This window comes from Saccopteryx leptura, chromosome 3, assembly GCF_036850995.1.
Source record: "Saccopteryx leptura isolate mSacLep1 chromosome 3, mSacLep1_pri_phased_curated, whole genome shotgun sequence".
Taxonomy (NCBI): Eukaryota; Metazoa; Chordata; class Mammalia; order Chiroptera; family Emballonuridae; genus Saccopteryx; species Saccopteryx leptura.
This window is the reverse complement of record NC_089505.1, coordinates 51793134-51807286: the sequence shown is the minus strand read 5'-3', so window position 1 is coordinate 51807286 and position 14153 is coordinate 51793134. Positions and strand designations below refer to the sequence as shown.

The following is a 14153-nucleotide window of genomic DNA, read 5'->3' as shown; positions in this document are numbered from 1 at the left end:
TAGCCATTTATAAATTGCACAGAATGTGGAATAATAGGTTCTACAGTGTCATCTTGATGATGAATTTATGGGTATGCCTCTACAATATACATGAACTGAGTAGAAAATAGGAATGACAAGGCCCTGCCTGACCAGGTGGTGGCGCAGTAAATAGAGCATCGGCCTGGGACACAGAGGACACAGGTTCAAAACCCCAAGGTCTCTGGCTTGAGCAAGGGGTCACTTGCTCTGTTGTAGCCCCCCATCAAGGCCCATATGTGAAAGCAGTCAATGAACAACTAAGGTGCCGCAACAAAGAATCGATGCTTCTCATCTCCCTTCCTGTCTGTCCCTCTCTCTAAAAAAATAATAACAAGGCCCTGGCTGGGTGGTTCAGTTGGTTAGATTATCATACTGATAATCCAAGGTTGTGGGTTGACCTCCCTGTTAGAGCACATACAAGAATTGACCAGTAGTGGCATGGATACATGGAACAACAAAACTGATGTTTCTCTCTACATTTCTCTCTGAAAATCAGTAAAACAATAACAGCAGCCCTGGTCCATTAGCTTGGTTGGAGTGCCCTAATGTGCTAGGGTTGTGCGCTCGACCCCCACTCAGGGCACACACAACAATCAACTAATGAGTAAATGATGGTGAAACTGCAAGTCAATGTTTCTCTTTTCCTCAAATATAAGTTTAATAAAGAACTCATACACACAAGTGTTCCTGCTGTTGCTTCCTGATTCCTTTGAGCCACTTACCATAATCTATACCACACAGGGATGGTAAGTTGCATGTCAATTAGAGCCCCCACGGGGCAGACTGCCCTGTGGAACCATGCTGAACTGAGTATATGGACTTTAGCCCTGATGCAGAAATAGAATGGAGGTCAAGCTATACGATCTGGAGGTTCCAAGACTGAGGCTAATGGCATTCACAAATTCAAGAATGCAAGGTTGGGTTGAGACAGGAATCTGCATTTTTCTGATGGCATCTGAGGTAAAGTGGTCATCCAGAAGAGTAACTATTAAATTTTTTACATGAAAGACCAGTTTTTCTTAATCTGTCACAGACTAATGACTTTGTAAACTATAACAAGTCAATACCTATGAAAATGAATTTTTAAATAGATGCAGCCTGATTTTTTTAATTATTTAATAATTCAGTAGACAAAATTACTCTGCCAAATAGTCATAAAAACTAAATGCTTGTGGCCCTGGCCAGTTGGCTCAGCAGTAGAGCGTCGGCCTGGCGTGCTGGGGACCCGGGTTCGATTCCCGGCCAGGGCACATAGGAGAAGCGCCCATTTGCTTCTCCACCCCCCCCTCCTTCCTTTCTGTCTCTCTCTTCCCCTCCCGCAGCCAAAGGCTCCATTGGAGCAAAGATGGCCCGGGTGCTGGGGATGGCTCCTTGGCCTCTGCCCCAGACGCTAGAGTGGCTCTGGTCGCGGCAGAGCGACGCCCCCGAGAGGCAGAGCATCGCCCCCTGGTGGGCAGAGCGTCGCCCCTGGTGGGCGTGCCGGGTGGATCTCGGTCGGGTGCATGCGGGAGTCTGTCTGACTGTCTCTCCCCGTTTCCAGCTTCAGAAAAATACAAAAAACAAACAAACAAAAAAACAACAACAACTAAATGCTTGCCCTCAGTTTCTGGTAATTACCTGGTTGCAAACTGAAAACAGTTTGGGTTTATATCAGTCAGCATCTTCTTTGTAGCCTGATCTAGAGCTATGTGTACAAACCAGGGAATGGGAAAAGGGAAACATGAGTTGAGGGTCATTTTCCTGTCTTTGTAGAAGTCATGTCATCCTGATAAAAGAAACAGGGATCCAAATGAAATTTGGAGCCAAATGCTATACCCACCACAAAGCTCACTTGTTCATTAGGTCATTAGTTCCAACAACATCTGAGTGCTGGTACTACCTGTCCAAAGAGAGGCAAAATAATTCTGGGTAATTTTTAGAAGTTTTTATTGGACATTTCTAAAACATTAAAACACGTATGAAGTAAGGAAGTGGGACAACACCCACATCCTAGAACAAAAAGTTCTTAGAGCTGAAAAGTAGATCATCTCATTTCAAATAGTCATCATTATTACTATAATAGGGCAAGACTGCTGCAAGACATTGTAGAACTCAATTAAAGGAGTTTCTTCCCAATCTAACCTTACTCCCAACAATTAGGATCAATAAATCCCTAATCTAGTTACTTCTGTGTCCTGAAAGGAAATTTTTTTTTTTTTTGTATTTTTCTGAAGCTGGAAACAGGGAGAGACAGTCAGACAGACTCCCGCATGCGCCCGACCAGGATCCACCCGGCACGCCCACCAGGGGCGACGCTCTGCCCACCAGGGGGCGATGCTCTGCCCTTCCGGGGCGTCGCTCTGCCACGACCAGAGCCACTCCAGCGCCCGGGCCATCCCTGCTCCAATGGAGCCCTGGCTGCGGGAGGGGAAGAGAGAGACAGAGAGGAAGGAGGGGGGGGGGTGGAGAAGCAAATGGGCGCTTCTCCTATGTGCCCTGGCCGGGAATCGAACCCGGGTCCCCCACACGCCAGGCCGATGCTCTACCGCTGAGCCAACCAGCCAGGGCCTCCTGAAAGGAAATTTGATCAGTTTTTTTTTTACCAAGTTACTAAGTCTTAATATTTAAAATTCCCCTTTTTAAAAACAAATAGCATACTCTGGTTTCTCTTCAAATTGCATAAATCTTTTGCCTTTTAAAAACAAAGATCACTAACCATACCAGGCGATGGCACAGTGGATAGTGTTAACCTGGGACACTGAGGACCCAGGCTTGAAACCCTAAGGTCACCGGTTTAAGCTTGGGTTTATCTGGCTTGCGGGTGAGATCACCAGCTTGAGTGTGGAATCATAGACATTATCCCATGGTTGCTGGCAACTAAGGTGCCACAACTATGAGTTGATGCTTCTCATCTCTCTCCTTTCCTGTCTGTCCCTCTTTCTCTCCCTCTCTCTTTCTCTCACTAAAAATTTAATTTAATTAAAAAAATTAAAAATAAATGACACGATATTTGTGATATACTACTTCCTATGTGGTCATAATATATACTTATATATATATAAAGCTATGAACAAAAGGGACTTTATTTCCATTCAAATGAATGAACAAGGCAATGGGACTAAAGACCTATTTTTAAGTATTGGAGGCAACTTGTAAAGAGAACCTTGCAGCAAAATATTTGTTAAAATTAAATCACTACTAAATTTGTGAATAATAATACGTAATAATTTTTTTTTTTGAGAAAGAGAAGCATCAACTCAATGTTCCACTTAATTGTGCCACTAATTGCTTCTCATATGTGCTCTGATCCAGGCTCCAACTGACAACTTTGGCATCTAGGCAGCGCACCTCAGGATTGAGCCAGCAACCCCGGGACTGAACGAGCAACCTCAGTGCTCCAGGACGACACGCTATCCACTGCACCACCTGTCAGGGCATGAATTATTTTAATGGTATTTCTACACTGGTTTTAGATATGTGCTGAAGTCTGAAAGTTTCACTATGTTCTATATGCCTCAAAACTTCCCCTCTGGTTGCCCTGGGCCTACCCAAATGTTGTCACTATTAGTATATAACTCTTTAAGTCAGAGCATTCTCACATATGGCTCCCACTGACATCAATCCATAGATTTTTATCTAACAGAAGTGCAAGACAGTGCAAGACACAGTGAGGGAATAAAAAGAGTATAACACCCTATGCCCAGTTAGTTCCCCATTTCACTCAATTTCAAGCTAAGGTCCTTCCGATGGGCCACAGGGCCTTATAAAATCTGTCCTCTCTAAGCTCATCTGCTTTCCTCTTGCTCACCACACTCCAAGTACACCAGCTCCTTTCCAATACCAGGCATGATTCTGTCTTAGGACCTTTGCACTTACTGTGCCCAAGAATACTCTTCCTTACCTACATAGCTCACACCCTCACTAACTTAAGTCTGTTTCAATATCTCAATAATACCTATCCTGAACTTTCTGTTTTAAACACCAAAAAAGTTCTATTGGTTCTTAATCTTTGTTTTTCATTAGATAATGGATAATTATGTTTATTGTCTAGCTCAGGTGTTGAGAATCTTTTTGGCTGAGAGAGCCATGAATGCCACCTATTTTAACATGTAATTCCATGCAAGCCATACAATGACCCGTGTACGTTACACATTACCCAATAAAAATTTGGTGTTGTCCCAGAGGACAGCTGTGATTGGCTCCAGCCACCTGCAACCATGAACATGAGCAGTAGGAAATAAATGGATTGTAATACATGATAATGTTTTATATTTTTAACATTATTTTTTTATTAAAGATTTGTCTGCGAGCCAGATGCAGCCATCAAAAGAGCCACATTTGGCTCGTGAACCATAGGTTCCTGACCCCTGGTCTACCTGCTTCTATTAGAAGGTAAACTTTTAGAGCAGGGATCCGTCATCTGTTTTCTTTCTTTATTTTCCTGGTACAAAGGCCAGCTTTTGAGATGGCCCCCAGTGATTCCCACAGTGATAGGACTGACTTATGTAGCCAATAAGATATTGCAGAAGTTATAGAGCAGGGGTCGGGAACCTATGGCTCATGAACCAGATGTGGCTCTTTTGATGGCTGCATCTGGCTCGCAGACAAATCTTTAATAAAAAAAATAATGTTAAAAATATAAAACATTCTCATGTATTACAATCCATTCATTTCCTACCGCTCATGTTCATGGTTGAGGGTGGCTGGAGCCAATCACAGCTGTCCTCTGAGACAACACCAAATTTTTATTGGATAATGCATAAGGTACATGGGTCGCTATATGGCTCTCATGGAATTACATTTTAAAATATGTGGCGTTCATGGCTCTCTCAGCCAAAAAGATTCCCGACCCCTGTTATAGAGTATAACTTCCAAAGATAGATTATTAAAAGCATCTTGGAAAAGGCATATAGGATATAAATCCACTAGATCCAGTCAAGCCTAGATGTCCTAGTCAACATCTTGCCTGCACCCTTGTGACACCCTGGCCCAGAATCACCCAATTAAGCAGCTCCCAGATTTCAGAGAAATTGTGAGAAACAAGGCTTATACATAGTAAGCTGTTAAATTTGGGGATAGTTACATAGTACAGATACCTAATACACCAAGTATCTAGAATCATATACCTGGCACATAGAGGCATTTAATATTAGAGGAAGGAAGAAACAAACTGCCCAAGTAAGTTGACTTTCAAAAAAATTAGCTGGGATTACTGTCACTTAGTAGAAAATGACACAGGCTTTCAGGCAAGTAGACATTGTACGGGTGAATGTAGGAAGAGAAGCTAAAGACGGGGTGGATCATAAAGTACTGCTTGGTGAGAGGAAAGCTATTCTGCTCTCCCAGAATCCTCTCCCATCTTTTAGTGCCAGTCATTTCTCAAACACTCAAGTGCCTTGTGGGACATGAAGATCAAAGATGTTTAAAAGCACATTATTTCTTTAGAAGTTGAAGATAAACTTCTGTTTCTGGACAAGTGGAGTAATGGGAAAAGGCTAAAAACTAAAAAACTGAGCAATATATATAAAACAATTTCTTTTGAGTGAACAGGCAATGAAGGAAAGTGAACTCCAAAGGGAAGGGAAATAAACAAGGCAAATAATTAACCTAATGTACTACATGAAAAGACTCCAGGCTGTAACACAGGATTGAGTACTTAAGAATTGTGTGGTTGCCTGACCAGGCAGTGGCGCAGTGGATAGAGCGTCGGACTGGGATGCTGAGGACCCAGGTTTGAGACCCCGAGGTCGCCAGCTTGAGTGCAGGCTCATCTGGTTTGAGCAAAAGCTCACCAGCTTGGACCCAAGGTCGCTGGCTCGAGCAAGGGGTTACTCGGTCTGCTGAAGGCCCGCGGTCAAGGCACAAAAGAGAAATCAATCAATGAACAATTCAGGTGTCGCAATGCGCAAGGAAAAACTTATGATTGATGCTTCTCATCTCTCCGTTCCTGTCTGTCTGTCCCTGTCTATCCCTCTCTCTGACTCTCTCTCTGTCTCTGTAAAAAAGACCCAAAAAAAACAAACAAAAAAAAAGAATTGTGTGTTCAGGGAGGCCAATACAGCTTGAGTTCACAGGATAGAGTACAAAAGAGGAAGAATACACAAAAGAATTTTTTTTTTTTTACAGAGACAGAGAGAGAGAGTCAGAGAGAGGGATAGACAGGAATGGAGAGAGATAAGAAGCATCAATCATTAGTTTTTTGTTGCTACACCTTAGTTGTTCATTGATTGCTTTCTCATTTGTGCCTTGACCGTGGGCCTTCAGCAGACTGAGTAACCCCTTCCTCGTGCCAGCGACCTTGGGTCCAAGCTGGTGAGCCTTGCTCAAACCAGATGAGCCTGCGTTCAAGCTGGCGACTTTGGGGTCTCAAACCTGGGTCCTTCTGCATCCCAGTCTGATGCTCTATCCACTGCGCCACTGCGTGGTCAGACTACACAAAAGAATTTGAGGCCCTGGCCGGTTGGCTCAGCGGTAGAGCGTCGGCCTGGTGTGCGGGGGACCCAGGTTCGATTCCCGGCCAGGGCACATAGGAGAAGCGCCCATTTGCTTCTCCACCCCCACCCCCTCCTTCCTCTCTGTCTCTCTCTTCCCTTCCCGCAGCCAAGGCTCCATTGGAGCAAGGATGGCCCGGGCGCTGGGGATGGCTCCTTGGCCTCTGCCCCAGGCGCTAGAGTGGCTCTGGTCACGGCAGAGTGACGCCCCGGAGGGGCAGAGCATCGCCCCCTGGTGGGCAGAGCATCGCCCCTGGTGGGCGTGCCAGGTGGATCCCGGTCGGGCGCATGCGGGAGTCTGTCTGACTGTCTCTCCCCGTTTCCAGCTTCAGAAAAATACAAAAAAAAAAAAAAAAGAATTTGAACATCTACAGAGGGTTCTTCTTGAATAGCAATGTATTGATCAGTGTGTGTGTGGTGAAACTACCAGAGGCGGAGGAAAGATTCACCTGAAAGGCCTGACCGGGGGTGGTGCAGTGGATAGTGTTGTCCTGGGACACTGAAGTCCCAGGTTTGAAACCCTGAGATTGCTGTCTTGACCCTGGCCTCACCAACTAAAGTGACACAACAAGTTGATGTTTCTCATCTTTCTCTCTTCCTGTTTCTCTCTCTTAAAAAAAAAAAAAAGGTTCACCTGATAGGATTAAGAGCATTGATCTCTGGCACTTAATAAGGCTAGCAATAGTTCGTGTTCCTAGTAGCCATGCCTCGACAATGAGGTAAAATTAGCCCTGACCAAATGCTTCCTTGTCCCTGCAAAGCAAGACCCTAAAGGATAAAATTGGTTTTAGGTAATGTAACTACATTCCAGCACAAAGCTCAGGAAATGAACAAGGTAAAATTGACACTGTTGTCCAATACAAAGTTACTTGGCAGGCAAAGAAGCAGGAGAAGTGTTTGCTTCAGCAGCACATGTAAGAAAATTGGAACAATACAGAGAAGACTAGTGTGGCCCCTGTGCAAGGATGACAGCAAGTTTGTGAAGGGTTCCATAAAAAAAAGAAAAAGCAGGAAAATACAGCAGACATTGAAGAGAAAAATCAAAGTAAATTCTAGAAAACGTGAAACTTTTCTGTAATTATAGGCATGGGTAGAAGGGAAGGATTATAAAAAGGGTACAAGGAAATTTTTAGAGGTGATAGATATGTTGATTACCTCAACTGTGGTCATAGCTATACACATACCAAAATTTATAGTTATTCACTTTTTAGTGTGTGTAATTTATTATATATCAATTATACCTCAATGAATCTGTTTTTTAAGCCCTGAAAGTTAAAAATTTTGCCACAAAACTAAAAATTTAAAAAGATTTTAATTATTCATTTTACAGAGGAGAGAGAGAGCGAGAGAAGTAGGGGAGGAGCAGGAAGCATCAACTCCCATATGTGCCTTGACCAGGCAAGCATAGGGTCTCTAACCAGCCACCTCAGCATTTCAGGTTGATGCTTTATCCACTGTGCCACCACAGGTCAGGCCAAAACTAATTTTTTTAATCATGGTTACACTAAATTTGCCATCCTACTTCTCTGTAAAAAATAAGGGGTTTCATGGTCCAAATTTTGTTTGGGACTGAGTGGATCAATTCAGATTCAAAACAAAGTGCAAGCTGTCATGTCAGCATTCAGCAGTTCTATGAGAAAGCACACAACCCTGAAGCCTGCAGGTGTAGGTGGCCACCACCTGAACCTGTTTCAACAGAGGTCTATTGTACAAAGTGAAACTGCCTTAGGCTTTTTTGGGAAACTTATCTAGACAATTTTGATAGCTGAGGAGTTCTTCCCACATTAGTCAAAAGCCAAAATATTGCAGGTTCCTTATTTTTACAGACGCCAATGTTCTTGTTGGTTCTCCTACACTGCATGTGCGCACACACACACACTTTTTCTTCGAATGTTAAATTTGGTAAAAGTTACAACTCGGAGAAATTATACTAGCATATAAAACATGAAAAGTTTGTGGGGTTTACTTTCTATATAAAACCTCTGTTCATATGTTTTTATTATTTTCAAAAGTCCATTGATTCTACTATTAATATTTCTGCCTATTATTTTATGTAACTAAATTAATAAAAATACAAATGACACAAAAGGGAATAGGGTGAAATTCAGTCACTCTCCTACATCCATCCCCCACCCTCCAAATCCCCTTCTCAGAGGCATCCAGTTTTGCCAGTTTCTTGTCTGAACTGCCAGGAAGTGTGCACATACAAGAAAATATGTGTTTCCATACACAGGTAAATCTACACATACACACACATCTGTCTTAGTAGAGAGCACAAGTCTTATTACTTGGTTTTTTAAAATAATGATAACTTTTAAATAGATAACATATTTATGTGTTAATATTCAATAGGCACAATGCCTGAGGTTTTGCTTTCATCCTTGCTCCCTACCTAAACAACAAGTATTGCCAGTTTGTTTTGTTTTCTTCTAGACAAAGTCTATGCATATATAACCAGTTTTTATACTAATAACAATTTGCTCTACACGTGCAGGGACTCTGCCGATTTGGTTTACTGTTTCTTCCCTAGCCCCTAACAGCTCCTTTCACACAGTAAGGGTTCAGTAAATATTTTGAGGATGAAATAATATAAATAAGTATCATCCTTACCTCCTTAATCTTTCTCATCTCCATTAAAATGTACCTAACAAGTCTGATTAGTTCTCCAATGGGAACTTTTCTTAGTTTCATCTCTTCCTTGCTATGATCACAGTCCAAGCTCAGGGTCTAGTCACTATCTGCTTCAGACTATTGCAACCTCCTAAGGAACCTCATAGCTATCTCTCATTTAGGTGCAAAGCTGTAGGGAAAGAGAGGCCATGTCACATGATGGGAAGGAAGGCTAGGTTTAGAATCAGATTGCTTGAGCTTATATTCCAAGTTTGCTATTTAGAGCAATGGGACCTATTTTAACAGATTTTTTTTTTTTTTTTTTGCCTCTCTTTCCTTGTCTGTACTATAGAGATAACTCTCCTTCATAGGGTTGATTTAAGATTAAACGGTCTCACTTGTCCAGGTGGTGGTGCAGTGGATAAAGTGTTGGCCCGAGACGTTGAGGCCCCAGGCTCAAACCCTGAGGTCACCAGCTTGAGTGTGGGGTCATCTGGCTTGAGTACGGGGTCTCCAGCATGAGCGTGGGGTTGCTGGCTTGAGCACTGGCTTGAGCCCAAGGTCACTGACATGGCTGGAGCCTCCAGTAAAGGCACATATGAGAAAGCAATCAATGAACAACTAAGGTGCCACAACTATGACTTGATGCTTCTCTTCCTCTCTGTCTGTCCCTGTCTGTCTGTCTGTCTCTCTTGCTAAAAAAAAGATTAAATGGTCTAGGTTGTGAATGCACAGTGCAGTATATAGATGATGTAATATGGATGCTACACCTGAAACCTATGTAATTTAAATTTTTTTTATTTACTTATTTTTTTAGAGAGAAAGGAAGGAAGGGAAAGAGAAAGAGAAGGAGAAAGAGAGGAAGAGAGAGAAACATTGACCTACTGTTCCCCCATTCAAACATTCATTGGTTGACTCTTGCATGATCCCTGACCAGGGATCAAACTGGTAACCCTGGTGTATCAGGACAATGATTTAACTAACTCAGCTACCCAGCCAAGGCAAAACCTATATAATTTTATTAATCAATGTTACCCCAATAAATTCAAGTTAAAAAAAGATTAAATGGGCTAATATATCATATAAAGCACATATAGAGGTGGGAAAAAGTAGGTTTATAGTTGTTTGAATGAAAAATAACACAATAATTAATACATAATAATACAAGAATAAACCTGTGTTTCACATACTCACAACTGTAAACCTTTTGCCCACCCTTGTATATGCACCTGGCATATATAATAAGTTCAATAAATCTTAGCTATTATTATTATAACACAATTAATCTTTCTTAAGCACTGTTTTGAACATATAAGTCCTTTTCCATAAAACTTTAAAGCAACTCTTCATAGAAACTGTACATTATAGGCCTGACCTGTGGTGGCACAGTGGATAAAGTGTTGACTTAGAATGCTGAGGTCGCCAGTTTGAAACCCTGGGCTTGTCCGGTCAAGGCACATATGAGAGTTGATGCTTCCTGCTGACTCTCTCTCTCTCTTTTTCCTCTCTAAAATGAATAAATAAAATATTTTTAAAATCCTGCATATTATGTAAACTGACTGAGCCTTAAAGTTCTTTATCAATTTACCTCTTCCACCTTACTAAACCAGTTTTTCTTAAAAAAAAAAAACAAAAAAAAAAAAACCAAACAATTATTGATTGATTTTTAGAGAGAGAGAGTGGAAAGGAGAAAGAGAAATACTGATTTGTTGTCCACTTATTTATGCATTTATTGGTAGATTCTTGAATCCCCTGACTGGGGATTGAACCCGCAACCTTGGGATGTGGGGACAATGCTCTAACCAAGTGAGCTACTCACCCAGGTTATTTTTATTTTTAAATGCTGGAAAATTTTTGTTTAATATTGAATACTCTTATCCTTAACTGGTTGCTATCCCACATCACTCAAAATATGAAAAGAAACATTATATTGTGGAAAAATCATAGCTTAATAAATCATAGTATAATCTAATCAAATTGCATCATCTACTTTTTAATTTGTTTCCACATTCATGAATACTTAATAGAGTGTCATGTACCAGGGGAGCTCAATATATATTCAGCAACTCTATATTTCTACAGCAGGCAATTGGTTACTTGAAATTCTTTTTTACCTTTTTTATGTTTTGACTATCAGCACACAAAAATAAAGTGCATTTCACTTGTGTTCACATTATAAAGTATTTTTCTTCAGACCTTAATTACCAAAGCCACATTAGCACCAGAAAGGTGGCAGAACATTCACAGTATTAACTATTACTAAAACAGAAAGTCTTGTTCTAGGCACATGGTAGAAGCTGTTTCACATCAGAAAGCACAGAATGATGAGGTTATAACTAAAGTTTAGCTATCTTTCACAAACTTGTCCTCTTAAATAGGAGAAATAAGTGTGTTCCAAATGTTTGTGCTTAAAACCAGAAATAAAGGTCTGATTGTTGCTTTTAACTTGTTGCTATAAAACTCTTTTGCTTGTAGAGATGAGCTTGGCTTATGGCAGGACATTTTGTTCTCTGGTTATGTATCTTGACCTATATAGTGATGATAACTAACTTCCTACCGAGGGGCGCTCTGTTCACAAAGGATAGCACTGAATCCAGTGTACTTAAGTAAATGCCAAGTGTTATTATTGACCCCTATCCTCCATCCTCCTTTTGCTACTCAGAGGTCTGTGGCAGTTTTACTATAAGAGCATGTGTGTTTAATTGTGCACTATACTCTTAATATGATTTCACGATATCTATGGCTATTAATGTCAGAATAATCAGGATTCATGTGGAGATCTAGATAGAATGTGTATTCAAGGTGACAAATGAGTTTCCTTAGTATTGCAAATATTCATTGACTATTAACTTCATTTAGAAGACGACAATGCAATAGAAGCAAGAAAGACTTGCCTGATCAGGTGGTGGTGTAGTGGGTAGAGCATCAGAATTGGGATGCAGAGGACCCAGGTTTGAAACCTCAAGGTCGCCAGCTTGAACATGGGCTCATCAGCTTGAGTGCAGGATTGCTGGCTTGAGACATGACCCCATGGTCACTGGCTTGAGCCCAAAGGTCGCTGGCTTGAGCCCAAAGGTCGCTGGCTTGAGCCCAAGTTCACTGGCTTGAGCAAGAGGTCACTTGCTCTGCTGTAGCCTCCCAGTCAAGGCACTTATGAGATAGCAATCAATGAACAACTAAGGTGCCGCAATGAAGAATTGATCTTTTCATCTCTCTCCCCTATCTGTCTGTCTGTCCCTATCTGTCTCTCACTGTCTCTGGCATATAAAAAAAATAAAAAATAGAAGCAGGAAAGAGAAACTTCTTAAAGACCTATTTGATGCCCTCCAATTTCATTCCAACTTCAACAAAAACAGAAATAGCTAACACAATAAAAAAACTGCAGAAAACAAATTTAATCCTTGAAGGGCTCAGAACTGGTCACTTTACATCTCTGATTTGATCCTTTGATCATTAATTTATGAGCAAATGCAATCTTTTTTAAATTTTTATTTACTGATTTAGAGAGAGAAGAAAAGAGAGAGAGAGAAACATTCATTTGTTGTATCATTTAGTTGTACATTCATTGGTTGCTTCCCATATGTGCCCCGACTGGGAATCAAAACCACAATGTTGGCTTTTTGGGAACATGCTCTAACCAACTGAGCTAACCAGCCAGGGCTGCAAAAGAAAATGCGTCAGTGTATAGGAAGGAAATAGGGCATAAAAAAAAAGAGAAAAATTTGTTGAATTTAGCAACTCTCAAATGAAAAAAATATGGATGTTTTATTCTCCACCCACTAGGGCAGCAATGTACTTTTTAGTAAATATCTGTTGAATTAAAAGACTATATTAATCATTCTTGCAGCTAGATTTTTATCTACCATTGTTAAAGTCAGAAGATGCTATAATTTAAAAATGATACTATCAACCACAATTATTATCAGTCTGAGTGGGAGTTGCTGAAAAGACTGATACTGGATTACTGGGTGTGGTATTTTTATTTCCAGTTAAGAATTAAGGTTAGAAAGCCATTATGTCTGCAATTTACTCTGTGTGTGTGTGTGTGTGTGTGTGTGTGTGTGTGTGTGTGTGTGTGTGACAGGGAGAGACAGAGAGAGGGACAGATAGGGACAGACAGGAAGGGAGAGAGATGAGAAGCATCAATTCTTTTTTTTTTTTTTGTATCTTTCTGAAGCTGGAAACGGGGAGAGACAGACAGACTCCCGCATGCGCCCGACTGGAATCCACCCGGCACGCCCACCAGGGGCGAAGCTCTGCCCACCAGGGGGCGATGCTCTGCCTCTCCGGGGCGTCGCTCTGCCGCAACCAGAGCCACTCCAGCGCCTGGGGCAGAGGCCAAGGAGCCATCCCCAGCGCCCGGGCCATCTTTGCTCCAATGGAGCCTTAGCTGCGAGAGGGGAAGAGAGAGACAGAGAGGAAAGGGGGGGGTGGAGAAGCAAATGGGCGCTTCTCCTGTGTGCCCTGACCGGGAATCGAACCTGGGTCCCCTGCACGCCAGGCCGACGCTCTACCGCTGAGCCAACCGGCCAGGGCCGAGAAGCATCAATTCTTTATTGCAGCACCCTAGATGTTCATTGATTGCTTTCTCATATGTGCCCTGACCAGGGGGCCACAGCAGACCAAGTGACCCCTTGCTCAAGCCAGCAACCTTGGGCTCAAGCTGGTGAGCCTTGCTCAAACCAGATAAGCCCGTGCTCAAGCTGGCAACCTCAGGGCCTCGAACCTGGGTCCTCTGTGTCCCAGTCAACACTCCATCCACTGTGCCACTGCCTGGTCAGGCTCTGCAACTTACTCTTAAATGGCTCCAAAAACATAGTTTATATAGAAAGTATATGTAGAAATATATAGCCTGACACATGGTGGCACAGTGTATATAGAGTGTTGGCCTGGGATGCTAAGGACTCAGGTTCGAAACCCTGAGGTTGCCAGCTTGAGTGCGGAATCCCCAGCTTGAGCATGGAATCATAGACATGACTGCATGGTTGCTGGCTTGAGCCCAACATCACTGGCTTAAGCAGGAGGTCACTGGCTCAGCAGGAGTCCCCAGGT

General features: G+C 42.1%; 1 non-coding gene across 1 annotated transcript; it reads left to right on the top strand.

Moving 5' to 3' along the window:
* The first annotated feature begins 7384 nt into the window (after positions 1-7384).
* On the top strand, positions 7385-7490 carry LOC136401994 (U6 spliceosomal RNA). Its single transcript, XR_010750908.1, has one exon. It is a non-coding gene; the product is annotated as a U6 spliceosomal RNA (small nuclear RNA).
* The last annotated feature ends 6663 nt before the right edge of the window (positions 7491-14153 follow it).